Below are 17,774 nucleotides of genomic sequence, written 5' to 3'. Positions count from 1 at the left end.
GGGGAGAGTGATGATATGGTGCGGACTCGTGATTGGCAGGAACTATTCGGGGAGAGTGATGATTGGTATGATTATATGGTGCGGACTCGTGATTGGCAAGAACTATTCGGGGAGAGTGATGATATGATGCGGACTCGTGATTGGCAGGAACTATTCGGGGAGAGTGATGATTGGTGCGATGATATGGTGCGGACTCGTGATTGGCAGGAAGTATTCGGGGAGAGTGATGCTGACGAAAGTGACTGAAGGTTTCCGCCTTTAGGGCCTTGTGTAATCCAACCTCAGCTCAGTGGTGCCATCTGTCTACAGTTACATGACTTATCTTTCACACTGTACATACTGTACCACATATTCATTTTGTGCTGTCATTTCGTCGTCGATGCTTGGTTATCTCAATCAATATCCTGTTGTATATTTTATCATTTCTTTTATCATGTGAGACAGAAAAGAAAGTTGCAACAAAGTTGTAAATACATTTTATAAAGCCAATTTAGGTAATTTCCGGTCTCATTTGTCATTTTTGAGCTACCCAGACTGTTTTCTACGCTTTTGTCCCCTTGTTTATGACCTGAAGAATCATTTATTATTCTGACAACCAGTTGCACATATTATTCCTTGCTTGATGCTAAGCATTTAAAAAGGATCGAGCATGGACTTCTGTGCACAAGTGATTCTTCTACATTGAAATATCGTTCCAAAAACGATGTGCTTCCCCTTCTCTCCCCATCTTGTCTACCGCTCCCCTTTTTATATACTTTGGTTCTTTGTCTGTTTGATTTGTTTGTGTGATAGATGTTAGCTCTTTCACGAGCGTCGATTATGTTTACAAAAAAAAAAAAAAAAAAAAGCACAGGGCCCAGAACACTGCCTTGGGGAACTCCAGCCTGAACAGGAAGAGGAGATGGGAGAAACCCATTCAGGACCACACGTTGACTACGACTAGAGAGGAAGTCCGCCAGCCATGCGTGGAGATTTCCATGGATACCAACAGAGGAGAGTTTGGTGAGCAGAGCGGGGTGCTAGACCGTATCGAAGGCACGTGATATGTCAAGGGAGACAGCTCTAATTTCCTGTTTGGCATTGAGGACCTCCATCCATTGTTGAGAAAGCAGAAGCAGCATGTCCAGGGTAGAGTGACCAGGTCTGAAACCAAATTGATGATCAGAGATCAAGCCATTGGAGAAGAGGAAAGATTTCATATCTGAAGCAATGATGGATTCCATGACTTTGCTGATAATTGGGAGAAGGCTGATTGGTCTGTAGTTGCTGGGATCTGTTTTTGCACCTTTTTTGTGCAAAGCGGTGATGTTGGCAGATTTCCAAGCAGATGGCAATGACCTTGAGCAAAAGAGAGGGTGAAGACAACAGAGAGAGGGAGTGAAAGAGCGGAAGAACAAGATTTTAGGACCCGTGGGCTGATGCCGTCAGGTCCAGTTGCAGAATCAGAATCGAGGGTTGACAGAAACTTTTCCACCTTGTCAGGAGGAAAGGACACAGAGTCCAGGAGCAGCTGGGTACGACTGGGTACGGTGGGTACAGAGAGGGATGGGTTTAGGACACAAGATTTGGAAATGATTGGCAGGAATAAGTATACACATCGTATTCACCATAAAATACGATGTGTATACTTAACAATTACCCCCCTAGAAAATGGGGAGAAAAGGAGGAAAAAAACCCCTCTCTAACCCTCATCAACGCATTGTATCACATTCTAACCCAGTATGAGTATACCAATGGAAGGAACTACTCTTACCTTATATTATGTTAATAACTACACAGAGGATATGTATATTCAGTGCCATTGTTTTCGGGATCAGATCCTAAAACCACAACAATATTGAATGTTCGTGTTTTCCTCCATATCATTGATAAATTAGTGCATAGAAAGTGTTTATGAAACAGAAGTTATACATTATGAAACCCGATTGGTGGCCATTTTGAAATTGCTCCAAAAAATGTATTTCCCCATGACCATGAGTGAATTTGTGATAATTATTTTTTGTGGGCATTTCAACTCCGAACAAGGTGTTCAAACCACAACTATGGTTATTATCGAAAATGTCCAGCTCATTGTCAATTTCTACTGTTCTAAAGGGTGTTCTCTGTGGAGATTCTAACTTCAAAAGTGGGTAAAGGTGCCCACACCTTCTTGTGACTTTAACTAGTTCACCACCTGTCACGTGACCCAAATGAAATCTTTTCACGTAAATGTAAAAACTTTCATGTTCAGGATTCTCTGTAGTTTATGAGGATTACTTATTCCGAACTTTCTGTGTGAACAACATTAAACTACCAAACATTGCTCAATCAAATGCTTTGTGACCCGATACCAATATCTGGAGAACACTTGGAATGAGATAGAAACAAGTTAATTGACACAGAAATAGAGATTTATAAAAACAATTGCAATACAACACCGATAAATGTAACCACGTGATCTATTTTAAAATTATCGCACATCAGGTGAATTATATCTTCATCAAAGGTGAGAGGTGAGAGAAATGAAGGAGAGACTATGATGAGGATGGCATGGACACGTTTTCATTATTAAATTAGTTATATTTTCATTTCGAGCAGAACATCTATCAGCTCCCGGAAAATGATTTAGAATGATCACGATCAAGCCTTTTAAACCCTCCACCTGTTCATCCATCTTTCTCACAAAGACAACACACCTGTTCATCCATCTTTTTCACCGAGACAACACCAGGATCCCAATAGTTATGTGTGGACATCAAGACAGAATGTACATCATAGGACAACCACACCCTGATTGGGACAGAGACTCCTGATGTCAAGGTCTTAACTATGGTGAATCTTCTTCCTCCCAAGAACATTGCTTGTTAAACTAAATAATATATTTTATGATAACGAAGAATGAACTTTGTCATGGTAAAAGTAGATTAATGTTAAAACTGGAAAACAATGATTATAAATGATCCTTCAACCATTAAATACGTTATAACAGGATGTCACATTGGTGTTACAGCACAAAATACAGCGATTATAACAAGCTGTTGCATTCATGTTGTACACAATAAAACCATTGTATAAATGTTATATTCTCATAATGTGAATTAAATCCATTATGAAACTCCATTATGGGTGGTGTAGGTTTGAACGCAGCCTGTGGCTGAATGGCTGCATCATTTTCTGGGGGAGTGGCTGTGCCACTGATGCAATGCTCCCATTACCTGTCAGCAGGTACTCATTTTGCCGACCTTAGAAGGATGACAGGATAGGTCAACCCACTTAGTGTCAATTCAACGGCTGACAGGGGATCGAACCCAGGATCCTAAGATCTCAAGCAAACCACTTTAACCGTTAAGCTGACACTCCACTGTTACATTATTGTAGTTGTAGGTATTATGATGAAAGTCTTAATCTATCTATCTATAATTCCAGTAATCTCTGTGTGTGTGTGTGTGTCTGTGTGTGTGTGTGTGTGTGTGTGTGTGTGTGTGTGTTTGTCTGTGACCGCTGTTTCTCGACAACTACCAGTCCGATATACTTGAAACTTGCCAGGTATATTGCTGGGGACCCGAGGATGTGCCTTTTCAAGGTTTGAAATTAATCGGAGAAGTAGTTACCGAGCTATGGCGATTTAGCCGTTCGCCGTTCGCTTTGGCTTTGCGAATGAACCAAACCATTTCATGTAAATAGAGGGGGGGGGGGGGGTTCTGTGGTCGTTGCGAATGGACCAAACCATTTCATGTAAATAGAGGGGGGGGGGTTCTGTGGTCGTTACTGCCACGTGGTTTCAAAGTTTTTTTTTGTTGTTGTTGTTTGCACGCATGCTTTTTTGCACGCACGTACGGGCACCCACGTACGGGCACGTCCTAGTCTATCTATCTATAATGCCAGTAATCTCTGTGTGTATGTTTGTTTGTCTGTGACCGCTGTTTCTCGACAACCACGGGTCCGATATACTTTAAACTTGCCAGGTATATTGCTGGGGACCCGAGGATGTGCCTTTTCAAGGTTTCATATTAATCGGACAAGTAGTTACCGAGCTATGTCCAAAAAACGATTCAACCAATCAGAGAGCAGCGAGCTATCACGTGTGCCGAACGTGGCGAACAGACTCTGCCTCGGATGGCACATTTGAGAGCGTATTCATTTATTTCACGTTGGCAAACTATGTTGCCGCTATGTTGGCGTTAAACTATGTTTTAAAACTAATTAAAACTAATTTGCGATTCTTTCGCTTTCCTGCGCGTTTGTGCACGCTATGGCGATTTCTTTACCAAACTCCGCAAGCCGTTCGCTTTGGACCAAACCATTTCATGTAAATAGAGGGGGGGGATTTTCACCGTACTCGCAAGCCGTTCGCTTTGGACCAAACCATTTCATGTAAATAGAGGGGGGGGGATTGTCACCGTACTCGCAAGCCGTTTGCTTTGGACCAAACCATTTCATGTAAATAGAGGGGGGGGGGGGGGATTGTCACCGTACTCGCAAGCCGTTCGCTTTGGCTTTGCGAATGGACCAAACCATTTCATGTAAATAGAGGGGGGGGGGGGGATATAATTTTAGATATATATATAGTACGGGCACGCGGGCCGCACCAAGGAACGGGCACCCACGTACGGGCACGTCCTAGTAAGATTAATGCCATAACATGAATCTGTTACATTCCTATTGCCATATAAGACTCAATTTGACAGGCTGTACGTACCCCAAGATCAGATTCAATAGTGTATGGGAAGGAATGGAACCCGACCTTATGTATTTGTGTTGCCCCCCCCCCCCATGTGTATCTGTGTTGCCCCCCTTGTGTATCTGTGATGCCCGCTTGTGTATCTGTGTAGCCCCACCCCCCCCCCTTGTGTATCTGTGTTCCCCCCCTTGTGTATCTGTGTTGCCCCCATTGTGTATCTGTGATGCCCGCTTGTGTATGTGTTGCCCTCCCCCCCCCCTTGTGTATCTGTGTTGCCCCCCTTGTGTATCTGTGATGCCCACTTGTGTATCTGTGTAGCCCCACCCCCCCCTTGCGTATCTGTGTTGCCCCCCTTGTGTGTCTGTGATGCCCGCTTGTGTATCTGTGTAGCCCCCCCTTGTGTATCTGTGCAGTCCCACCCCCCCTTGTGTATCTGTGTTGCCCCCCTTGTGTATCTGTGATGCCCGATTGTGTATCTGTGTAGCCCCACCCCCCCTTGTGTATCTGTGTTGCCCCCCTTGTGTATCTGTGATGCCCGCTTGTGTATGTGTTGCCCCCCCTTGTGTATCTGTGTAGCCCCCTTGTGTATCTGTGTTGCCCCCTTTGTGTGTTCGTGGTGCTCCCCCCCCCCCCCCCCCCCCTGTGTATCTGTGTTCTGGTAGATTTTGCCATGTCATGAACATGTTTTTATGAATGGGCACAAGTGGATGACATGTGATGGAGTCACTTTGTTAAAGCTCAGAAAGCCTCACAGATCTGATATCCCTTCCATCCACCACCAAGTGATGTTACATATCCACACCAAAATCCCGATGGAGTGAGTCACACCAATGGATGGCCGGCTTATCGCCTCTGGTGGTTGGGATGGGTAGTGTAGTCATACACCATCTACCCACCAAGGATTACAATTCTCCATCTTGAAGGAGTAGACAGAGTGAGTAAGGAGAGACATTGAGTGTGAAAGAGGAGTGAGTGAGGACCTTGTGGTTCACAGCACGGAACACACCGAGACCGAAAGGGGACGAGTTGACCCTGAAAGGTGATTGTGGATCACAGAAAAGATAGGCGGCAGGATGGTGCATGGGTCTACGGATCTGAAAGTGATCTGGACACGTGTGGGTCCACCAAAGTGGATGTCGCTTGGTGTGCAGCGAGTCATTTGGGCGTAATTACAAGGATCATTGTGCTTCAATTTCATTTTTTGTTTCATAAAAAACCTTCGGCTGCTCATCAGCATCTGGGACTTTTAATATAAATCAGCTCGAGATCCGTCTTTGTGTTTTTTAGCTCACCTGGAACGAAGTTTAGGGGAGCTTATGCGATGGCGCGTCGTCCGTCAGTCCGTAAACAACTGAAACTTGCGCTGATGGGATTGCGACCAAATTTGGCACAATTATATTTGTTGTGTTGTGACTAAAGTTTGTTCACGGCATTAGAAAAAAAGTCGGGGTCTAAGGGGGTTTACCGGGGTCAAAATAGATCCAGGTTTGACCCCCCAAAATACAGTAGATATTTGCTTTTTCCTCTGAAACTACAAACACTATTTCGATGAAACTTGATTACAGCCTTCACCACCCGTGCTGTACCAACATTTGTTCACGGTACGAAGAAAATGGAAGTTTAATTGGGTCTACGGGGGGTGAAAGTGGGTCCAGGTGTGACACCCCAAAATAGGTATTGCTTTCTTCTCAAACGACACACGCAATTTCGACGAAACTTCATCACCCATGATGTACCAATGTTTGTTCAAGTCTTTATAAAAATTGGGGCCTGAGGAGGTATATGGGGTTGGGAGAGGGTGGGGAGAGGGGCCGCCCCCCAAAATAGGTATTTTTTGTTTGTTTGTTTAAAGTCTTATGATTATGTTAGTATTATTCTACATGCTGCCCTGTCTTCTAGCAACCATTGAAATTGGTTTAAAATACCGTTAGTCAGTGCAGTATACTCTTTATTCTACCAGGTGAGCGCCAGGGGCATTGCCCCAATGTTTTTTAAATCTTTAAAAAGATGAGTGACAAACATTGATATTATTCTGTTTTTGTTCCTTCACAACTATAATCATTCCCTTCCTGTGGGGCTGGATGAAGAAAATTTTGCCCAGGTCTTTCACTGAATGGCCAAGCTTGACGTTCCACCAAGACAGAGCCGGACAGCCGGCTTAACGTCTATTCGAGAGATGGCACACACATTGATTAATCAATCACCCTGCCTTAGTATCACAAGGATGGCAGTTTGTAGTTGGGCTGACATTTGAACTGAGGCTGGAATCTTTACATTTAATGTTGAAAAATGGTTCTCATAGTTATTTTTCTATTAATTTCCAATTTGTACAGAAGGTTTTTGATTTACAGAGCAGGTTCACATCGGCAGATCCAGGTGAATGTGGGAGGGGGGAGGGGAGGATTCAGGATTAATCGTGTTTTCAATCGCTTTTAATTTAATCGTTTCCCAAATGTACTGTTCATATTTTAATAGCACAATAAATGTGTGTTTCCCAGTCGCACTGTTCATCTTTTAATAGCCATTAAATGTGTGTTTCCCAATCACAATGTCCTTCTTTTAATAGCACATTAAATGTGTGTTTTCCAATCGTACTGTTCATGTTTAAATAGCACATTAAATGTGAGTTTCTCATTTGCACTGTTCATGTTTTAATAGAACATTAAATGTGTGTTTCCCAATCATACTCTTCATCATTTAATAGCACATTAAATGTGTGTTTCCCAATCAATGTTCATCTTTTAATAGCACATTGAATGTGTATTTTCCAATCGTACTGTTCATGTTTAAATAGCACATTAAATGTGTGTTTCTCATTTGCACAGTTCATGTTTTAATAGAACATTAAATGTGTGTTTCTCATTTGCACTGTTCATGTTTTAATAGAACATTAAATGTGTGTTTCCCAATCGCCCTGTTCATCTTTTAATAGCACATTAAATGTGTGTTTCCCAATCGTGCTGTTCTTGTTTTAATAGCACATTAAATGTGTGTTTCTCAATTGCACTGTTCATCTTTTAATAGCACATTAAATGTGCATTTCCCAATCGCGCTGTCATCTTTTAATAGCACATTAAATGTGTGTTTCCCAATTGTACTGTTCATGTTTTAATAGCACTTTAAATGTGTATTTCCCAATCGTAGTCATGTTTTAATAACATATTAAATGTGCGTTTCCCAATCGCGCTGTTCATCTTTTAATAGTGCATTACATGTGCGTTTCCTTATCGCGCTGTTCATCTTTTAATAGTGCATTAAATGTGTGTTTCCCAATCGTACTGCCCATGTTTTAATAGCACATTAAATGTGTGATTCCCAATTGTGCTGTTCATGTTTTAATAGCCTATGAAATGTGCGTTTCCCAATCGCGCTGTTCATGTTTTAATTGCACATTAAATGTGTGTTTCCCAATCGCACTATTCATGTTTTAATAGCACATTAAAAGTGTGTTTCCCAATCGCACTATTCATGTTTTAATAGCACATTAAATGTGTGTATCTCAATTGCACTGCTAATCTTTTAATAGCACATTAAATGTGTTTACCAATCGTACTGTTAATCTTTTCATAGCACATTAAATGTGTGTTTCCTGATTGTACTGTTCATGTTTTAATCACACATTAAATGTGTGCTTCCCGATTGTACTGTTCATGTTTTAATCACGCATTAAATATGTGTTTCCCGTTTGTACTGCTCATGTTTTAATATCACATTAAATGTGTGTTTCCCAGTCGCACTGTTCATCTTTTAATAGCACATTAAATGTGTGTTTCCCAATCACAATGTTCATCTTTTAATAGCGCATTAAATGTGTGTTTTCCAATCGTACTGTTCATGTTTAAATAGCACATTAAATGTGAGTTTCTCATTTGCACTGTTCATGTTTTAATAGAACATTAAATGTGTGTTTCCCAATCATACTCTTCATCTTTTAATAGCACATTAAATGTGTGTTTCCCAATCAATGTTCATCTTTTAATAGCACATTAAATGTGTATTTTCCAATCGTACTGTTCATGTTTAAATAGCACATTAAATGTGTGTTTCTCATTTGCACAGTTCATGTTTTAATAGAACATTAAATGTGTGTTTCTCATTTGCACTGTTCATGTTTTAATAGAACATTAAATGTGTGTTTCCCAATCGCCCTGTTCATCTTTTAATAGCACATTAAATGTGTTTCCCAATCGTGCTGTTCTTGTTTTAATAGCACATTAAATGTGTGTTTCTCAATTGCACTGTTCATCTTTTAATAGCACATTAAATGTGCATTTCCCAATCGCGCTGTCATCTTTTAATAGCACATTAAATGTGTGTTTCCCAATTGTACTGTTCATGTTTTAATAGCACTTTAAATGTGTATTTCCTAATCGTAGTCATGTTTTAATAACATATTAAATGTGCGTTTCCCAATCGCGCTGTTCATCTTTTAATAGTGCATTACATGTGCGTTTCCTTATCGCGCTGTTCATCTTTTAATAGTGCATTAAATGTGTGTTTCCCAATCGTACTGTTCATGTTTTAATAGCACATTAAATGTGTGATTCCCAATTGTGCTGTTCATGTTTTAATAGCCTATTAAATGTGCGTTTCCCAATCACGCTGTTCATGTTTTAATTGCACATTAAATGTGTGTTTCCCAATCGCACTATTCATGTTTTAATAGCACATTAAATGTGTGTTTCCCAATCGCACTATTCATGTTTTAAAAGCACATTAAAAGTGTGTTTCCCAATCGCACTATTCATGTTTTAATAGCACATTAAATGTGTGTTTCTCAATTGCACTGCTAATCTTTTAATAGCACATTAAATGTGTTTACCAATCGTACTGTTAATCTTTTAATAGCACATTAAATGTGTGTTTCCCGATTGTACTGTTCATGTTTTAATCACACATTAAATGTGTGCTTCCCGATTGTACTGTTCATGTTTTAATCACGCATTAAATATGTGTTTCCCGTTTGTACTGCTCATGTTTTAATATCACATTAAATGTGTGTTTCTCAATTGCACTGTTAATCTTTTAATAGCACATTAAATGGGTGTTTCCCAATCGCACTGTTCATGTTTTAATAGCACATTAAATGTGTGTTTCTCAATTGCGCTGTTAATCTTTTAATAGCACATTAAATGTGTTTCCCAATGGTACTGTTCATCTTTAACTAACACATTAAATGTGTTTCCTAATTGTACTGTTCATGTTTTAATAGCACATTAAATGTGTGTTTCCCAATCAAACGGTTCATGTTTTAATAGCACATTAAATGTGTGTTTCCCAATTGTACTGCTCATCTTTTAATAGCACATTAAATGTGTTTTCCAATCGTACTGTTCATGTTTTAATAGCACATTAAATGTGTGTTTCCCAATCGCACTATTCATGTTTTAATAGCACATTAAATGTGTGTTCCTCAATTGCACTGTCCATGTTTTAATATCATATTAAATGTGTGTTTCTCAATTGCACTGTTAATCTTTTAATAACACATTAAATGTGTGTTTCCCAATCGTACTGTTAATCTTTTAATAGCACATTAAATGTGTTTCCCGATTGTACTGTTCATGTTTTAATCACACATTAAATGTGTGTTTCCCGATTGTAGTGTTCATGTTTTAATCACACATTAAATGTGTGTTTCCCGTTTGTACTGTTCATGTTTTAATCACACATTATATGTTTCCCAATCACACTGTTCATGTTTTAATAGCACATTAAATGTGTGTTTCCCAATAGATTTGTTTATGTTTTAATAGTACATTAAATGTGTGTTTCCCAATCGGCATGCAAGAACATACAGTAATCAAGCGTTACATTATGTTACGTAATCATCAAGTGTTAAGTTACACAAATTACTCTAACACTGATACATGCTAGCAGGAGGTGGTTTGACCACTTTAAGAAGCAGTACAACCTCCACAATGTGAAGCTCACATGCTAGCAGGAGGTGGTTTGTCCGCTTTAAGAAGCAGTACAACCACCACAATGGGAAGCTCACATGCTAGCAGGAGGTGGTTTGGCCACTTTAAGAACAGTACAACCACCACAATGTGAAGCTCACAAGCCAGCAGGAGATGGTTTGGCCCCTTTAAGAAGCAGTACAACCACCACAATGTGAAGCTCACAAGCCAGCAGGAGATGGTTTGGCCCCTTTAAGAAGCAGTACAACCTCCACAATGTGAAGCTCACATGCTAGCAGGAGGTGGTTTGACCGCTTTAAGAAGCAGTACAACCACCACAATGTGAAGCTCACAAGCTAGCAGGAGGTGGTTTGGCCGCTTTAAGAAGCAGTACAACCTCCACAATGTGAAGCTCACAAGCTAGCAGGAGGTGGTTTGACCGCTTTAAGAAGCAGTACAACCACCACAATGTGAAGCGCACATGCTAGCAGGAGGTGGTTTGACCGCTTTAAGAAGCAGTACAACCACCACAATGTGAAGCTCACAAGCTAGCAGGAGATGGTTTGGCCGCTTTAAGAAGCAGTACAACCACAACAATGTGAAGCTCACAAGCCAGCAGGAGGTGGTTTGACCGCTTCAACAAGCAGTACAACCACCACAATGTGAACCTCACAAGCTATCAGGAGGTGGTTTGGCCGCTTTAAGAAGCAGTAAAACCACCACAATGTGAAGCTCACAAGCTCGCAGAAGGTGGTTTGGCCACTTTAAGAAGCAGTACAACCACCACAATGTGAAGCTCACATGCTAGCAGGAGGTGGTTTGACCACTTTAAGAAGCAGTACAACCAGCACAATGTGAAGCTCACAAGCTATCAGGAGGTGGTTTGGCCGCTTTAAGAAGCAGTACAACCACCACAATGTGAAGCTCACATGCTAGCAGGAGGTGGTTTGACCGCTTTAAGAAGCAGTACAACCTCCACAATGTGAAGCTCACAAGCTAGCAGGAGGTGGTTTGACCGCTTCAAGAAGCAGTACAACCTCCACAATGTGAAGCTCACAAGCTAGCAGGAGGTGGTTTGACCGCTTTAAGAAGCAGTACAACTACCACAATGTGAAGCTCACATGCTGGCAGGAGGTGGTTTGACCGCTTTAAGAAGCAGTACAACCTCCACAATGTGAAGCTCACAAGCTATCAGGAGGTAGTTTGGCCGCTTAAAGAAGCAGTACAACCACCACAATGTGAAGCTCACATGCTAGCAGGAGGTGGTTTGACCACTTTAGGAAGCAGTACAACCTCCACAATGTGAAGCTCACAGGCTAGCAGGAGGTGGTTTGACCGCTTCAAGAAGCAGTACAACCTCCACAATGTGAAGCTCACAAGCTATCAGGAGGTGGTTTGGCCGCTTTAAGAAGCAGTACAACCACCACAATGTGAAGCTCACAAGTTATCAGGAGGTGGTTTGACCGCTTCAAGAAGCCATACAACCTCCACAATGTGAAGCTCACAAGCTAGCAGGAGATGGTTTGACCGCTTCAAGAAGCAGTACAACCTCCACAATGTGAAGCTCACAAGCTAGCAAGAGGTGGTTTGACCGCTTTAAGAAGCAGTACAACCTCCACAATGTGAAGCTCACATGCTAGCAGGAGGTGGTTTGACCGCTTTAAGAAGCAGTACAACCTCCACAATGTGAAGCTCACAAGCTAGCAGGAGGTGGTTTGACCGCTTCAAGAAGCAGTACAACCTCCACAATGTGAAGCTCACAAGCTAGCAGATGGTTTGACCGCTTTAAGAAGCAGTACAACCACCACAATGTGAAGCTCACAAGCTAGCAGGAGGTGGTATGACCGCTTTAAGAAGCAGTACAACCTCCACAATGTGAACCTCACAAGCTCGCAGGAGGTGGTTTGACCGCTTTAAGAAGCAGTACAACCTCCACAATGTGAAGCTCACAAGCTAGCAGGAGATGGTTTGACCACTTTAAGAAGCAGTACAACCACCACAATGTGAAGCTCACAAGCTAGCAGGAGATGGTTTGACCGCTTTAAGAAGCAGTACAACCTCCACAATGTGAATCTCACAAGCTAGCAGGAGATGGTTTGACTGCTTTAAGAAGCAGTATAACCTCCACAATGTGAAGCTCACAAGGTAGCAGGAGATGGTTTGACCGCTTTAAGAAGCAGTACAACCTCCACAATGTGAAGCTCACAAGCTAGCAGGAGATGGTTTGACCACTTTAAGAAGCAGTACAACCTCCACAATGTGAAGCTCACAAGCTAGCAGGAGATGGTTTGACCGCTTTAAGAAGCAGTACAACCACCACAATGTGAAGCTCACGAACTAGCAGGAGATGGTTTGACCGCTTTAAGAAGCAGTACAACCTCCACAATGTGAATCTCACAAGCTAGCAGGAGATGGTTGACTGCTTTAAGAAGCAGTATAACCTCCACAATGTGAAGCTCACAAGATAGCAGGAGATGGTTTGACCGCTTTAAGAAGCAGTACAACCTCCACAATGTGAATCTCACAAGCTAGCAGGAGATGGTTTGACTGCTTTAAGAAACAGTATAACCTCCACAATGTGAAGCTCACAAGCTAGCAGGAGGTGGTTTGACTGCTTCAAGAAGCAATACAACCTCCACAATGTGAACCTCACATGCTAGTGTGCCTCAGCAGATTATGAAGCAGCTGCAACTTTCTCCACTCAAGTCGCACCGCTGATTGAGGAGAAGTGCTATCTGCCAGAGCAGGTCTTCAATGCTGAATACCGAATAGCACAAGGCTGAATAAAATGTAGCACAATAAAATGCTCAAAAAGATGGTGCCAGGCCTGAAGCACTCTCAGAGGGAAATCCCTTTTCTGATGTTTGAGGAAGATATGGGAGAAGGGACAATGAGTGCACAAAACTAAATGTTGAGTCAGATGCTATAATCGGGCCCTGAGGGGATGTATGGGGGGGGGGGGGGGGGGGGAAGGTTGTACCCCAAAATAGGTATTTGATTTTTTTCTCACAATATACACACACAATTCTAATGAAACTTGACCACAACCTTAATCACCCGTGTTGGTACCAAAGTTCACAGCATTAAAAAAAAAGCGAGCTGTTAGGTGTCTACTGGGGGGGTTGCCCCCCAAAATAGGTATTTGCTCTTTTCTCTCAAACTACATACACAATTTCAATGAAACCTCACCACAACCTTCATCACCCGTGATGTACCAATGTTCGTTCAAGGCATTTCAAAAATTAGGGCCTGAGGAGGTATAGGGGTGGGGTACGGGGGGGGGGGGGGGAGGGGTTGCCCCCCAAAATAGGTATTTTTTTGTGTTTGTTTGCTTAAAGTCTTATGATTATGATAGTATGATTCCACATGCTGCCCTCTCTTCTAGATTAACAAACAGCATCACATTCAGATCACGTGAATCAATTGATTTAAATTTAAAGATCCAGACGTCTGGGAGGGTTAACCGCTCTGCCGCTCCTTGTGATGAACTTGGTATTTCTGGGAGATGCAGTGGCTCGAGGCGATGACACTGTTGGGAGACTTTGGGATTCAGATGCTTGCTCACTTGGACTTGGGGACTTGCAGCAGTTCCCCACTGGGGTGTCCTGTTGAGTGGTGGGATCAGGGAAGTCCCTCATGTCCTGGGAAGAGTAAAAGCGAGAGAGTGGCTGACTTCCCACCGGGCCAACATTGGCTGAATGAGGCACTCTGCGGAGATGGAGCCTGTTACGCCGGTACACATTGTTTGGGGTCCTCAGCAAATATGACCGGGGGCTGTTGTGGCGCGCCTCAACTACAGCCGGAATCCAATGCCTGGCCTCCGGGTTTGGCAACATCCTAACACTGTCTCCCGGCTGGAGCGGTGGCAAATCTGACATAGATGGCTTGTCATGATAGTATTTTTGTTTCTCCTTCTGTGTGTCAAGGCGTGATCTCACAAGGTGATGGTCATACCGCGCAGGCATGAGAAGAGTGCGGTTGCAAGGCAGTGTGTTTCTGGGGCGTCTTCCCATTAGGAGCTGAGCCGGGGACAAGTTTATTCCTTCAAGTGGAGTGGTGCGGTAGTCTAGCAGGGCTAAGTACTTATCTGCTGACTTCTTCCAGAGCCTTTTCACTGTCTGGATCGCTCTTTCTGCCTCTCCATTGGCACGTTGGTGCTTGGGGGACACAATGTCGTGAGTTATGCCATATTCTTTGCAAAACTGAGAAAATTCCTCTGACGTGTACTGACTTCCGGAATCACTTCGCAGCTTCTCTGGAATACCATGTCGACAAAACTGCTGCTTGAGAGCTTCGATTACAGAGCGAGCTGTAATGTCCTTGAGGCAATCCACCTCCACAAACTTGGAGTAATAATCGACCGTGAGCAAATACTGCTTTGATTCGAAGTCAAAAACGTCGCTTCCAACTTCGATGAATGGAAGATCAGGCGTGTAAGTCGGCAAGAGAGGCTCCCGTTGCTGAGCGCTTTGATACTCTGCACACTTGCAACAATTCCGTACAGTTTCTTCGATGTCAGAGTTCATTGAGGGCCAATACATGACCTCGCGAGCACGCTGCTTACACTTGTTCACTCCGAGGTGCGATTCATGAATCAAGCTCAGCATTCTGGGTCTGAGGCTTGGCGGGATGACAAGGCGCATGCCTTTGTAGACAACACTGTCTGAGACTGCCAATTGCGTTCTGGAGTCAAAGTACGGACGGACCTGTGCTGGGACTTCCTTTCGGGAGTCAGGCCATCCACTTGCAATGACACCGCAGAGAAGGCTCATTTGACTCAGAGTAGCTTCCTGGATTTCGAGGTATTTCCCACTCGTGATCGCAAGGAACTGGAACATGTTCACAGGCTCAAGGTCTTTCCCAGCTTCTGAGTCGGTGTCCGGTAGAGGTGCACGGGACAATGTGTCGGGGAGCACCATCTCAGAACCACGGCAGTAGTTAACCTCCAAGTCATACCGTTGAAGCTTGAGCAACATACGCTGTAAACGCATGGGAGAAGATAGGAGAGGCTTCTTGAAGATTTCCTCAAGGGGTTTATGGTCATTATATACCACTACTGATTTTCCAAAGATATAGTAGTGAAATGCTTCTGTTGCATGGACGATTGAGAGCATTTCCTTCTCAATCATAGCGTAGCGACACTCAGTATCGGTCATACTGCGTGATGTGAACGCTATAGGGTTGCCATTCTGGAGCAAACAGGCTCCTACAGCGTTTTGGCTGGCATCGGCTTGTATTTCAACTGGCTGACTTACATCGTAGTACTGAAGGACCGGGGCCGAAATACATGCTTGCTTCAGCTTCTTGAAGGACAGCTCCTGAGCTGACTGCCAGGAGAACTCCACGTCCGCCTTGCAGAGATCACGGAGAGGCTTGCTTGTGTCACTTAGGTTGGGGATAAACTTCCCTAAATACTGAACGAATCCAAGGAAACGCTTGACGCCTTGTTTGTCTGTTGGACGTGGCATTTTCTCAACTGCCTTCGTCTTGAATGGATCTGGTAGCACTCCTTCTGCAGTAAGCAGGTGGCCTACATAAGGGACTGAGGTTCGCCGGATGAGGCATTTTCGGAAGTTTAGTTGCAGGTTATAACTTGTAGCTCGTTGCATAACTCGCTTCAGTACACAGTCGTGGTGGGTGATGTCACGACCAGCAACTAAAATGTCATCCATTACCGCTGTTGCCCATTCTATCCCTTCTAGCATCTGGTCCATGATTCGCTGGAATATCTCCGGCGAGCACCTCAATCCATAAGGGAGACGCAGCCAGCAGTATCTCCCTACAGGTGTATTGAACGTGGTCAAGAATGAAGAAGGCTCGTCAAGGCGAATTTGCATGAACCCACTGCGGGCGTCAAGCACAGAAAATACTTTGGCTCCAGGGATTTGAGCTAAAACTTCCTGAACAGTTCTCATTGGGTAGTGCTCACGTTTTGTGCACTTGTTTAAGTCTTTGGGGTCTATACAGATGCGGACTTTGCCGTTGCGAAGAGCTACTACCATGGAACTCACCCACTCAGTCGGTCGTTCTACCTTCGCGATGTGACCTTCGGTGACCATCTCTTGTAGCTTGTCAACTATTTGCTCTCTCAATGCTGCAGGCTGTCTGCGAGGAGCGTGAACTACTCCCTGTGACCCTTCTACAAGCTTGATCCGATAAGTTCCGGGAAGAGTTCCAGTTGTCTTGGCAACTTCTGGAAACTCAGAGATTACTGCTTCCTGAGACACATTGACTAGAGGCTGAACAAGAGACAACTTATCGAGCTTGACAATGAGGCCTAGGGCTTCCGAGGTAGCGCCTGACATTACATTCTCCTGATCGAGGTCAATGACCTCAAAACTGGCTCTAACGGTCTTGTTTTTGTGAGAGAGAGGGAGTGTCACGGTACCGACAGGATGGATAGTATGGTTCGAGTATGTTCTAAGAACTTTATGCGACGATTGTAGATCGCCTGCGAGGTGCTGGACTAACTGGTAGTCGTTGAGTGTTAGTGTGTTGCACCTTGCACCCGTGTCAATCCGGAACCGAGTCGGCTGACCCAGCAACGTGACGGTCTGTGCCCACTTGTCATGAGTAGCCGTATTGATGCTTGGTTGTAGAGCGGAGATCCTTAAAATTTCAGATTCCTTGACGAGTTCTTGAGGAAGATCTACATGATCTAGACTGGTCTCCTCATCAAGGGACTTTAGGTCGCGCAGTCTCTTCCGACACGCCGCAAACCAGTGACCAGGCTTCTTGCAGTAGGAGCAGCTAGAATTAATTGCTGGACACTTGGCTTGCCTGTGCACTGACTGGCCACATTTGCTGCAGGGACCGTCATTCCGAAACCGATTCTCAGCTTTGAACAGCTCGGTGGCTTGTGTATGCCTATCAGGCTTGCTCTTACAACGTTGAGTCTGGTGCTGAGTTCGTTCGTTTTCAGATCTGAGGGCTGAGATGAGAGCATCTTCATCTCGGACTATTCTCATATGTTTCTGCGAGAGCTCTAGCTGTTGGCCAATTTCTATAGCTTTAGCTAGTGAGAGCTCCTCACCCCTATCGAGTAATTTCTCTTGGACCCTCTTATCATGGCTGCCATCAATGATGCAATCGACGATTATGTCGTCTGGGTCTTGGTAATCGCAATCCATGAGAATTATCCTCAGATCTTTTATGAAATGATCAAAAGACTCACCACTCCGCTGGCGCCTTTGTTTCAGTCGGTGTCTGGCAAC

General features: G+C 43.4%; 1 protein-coding gene across 1 annotated transcript in view; it reads right to left on the bottom strand.

Annotated features, from left to right (window-relative positions):
- LOC137432826 (uncharacterized) overlaps nt 1-17,774 on the bottom strand; it is a 398,393-nt gene that overhangs the window by 117,528 nt on the left and 263,091 nt on the right. The gene's annotated exons all lie outside the window — the stretch shown is intronic.

Source organism: Myxine glutinosa, chromosome 8 (genome assembly GCF_964187855.1).
Source record: "Myxine glutinosa chromosome 8, kmMyxGlut1.1, whole genome shotgun sequence".
Classification (NCBI taxonomy): Eukaryota; Metazoa; Chordata; class Myxini; order Myxiniformes; family Myxinidae; genus Myxine; species Myxine glutinosa.
Note: the sequence above shows the minus strand (reverse complement) of the source record. Positions and strands in the feature narration are given on the sequence as shown.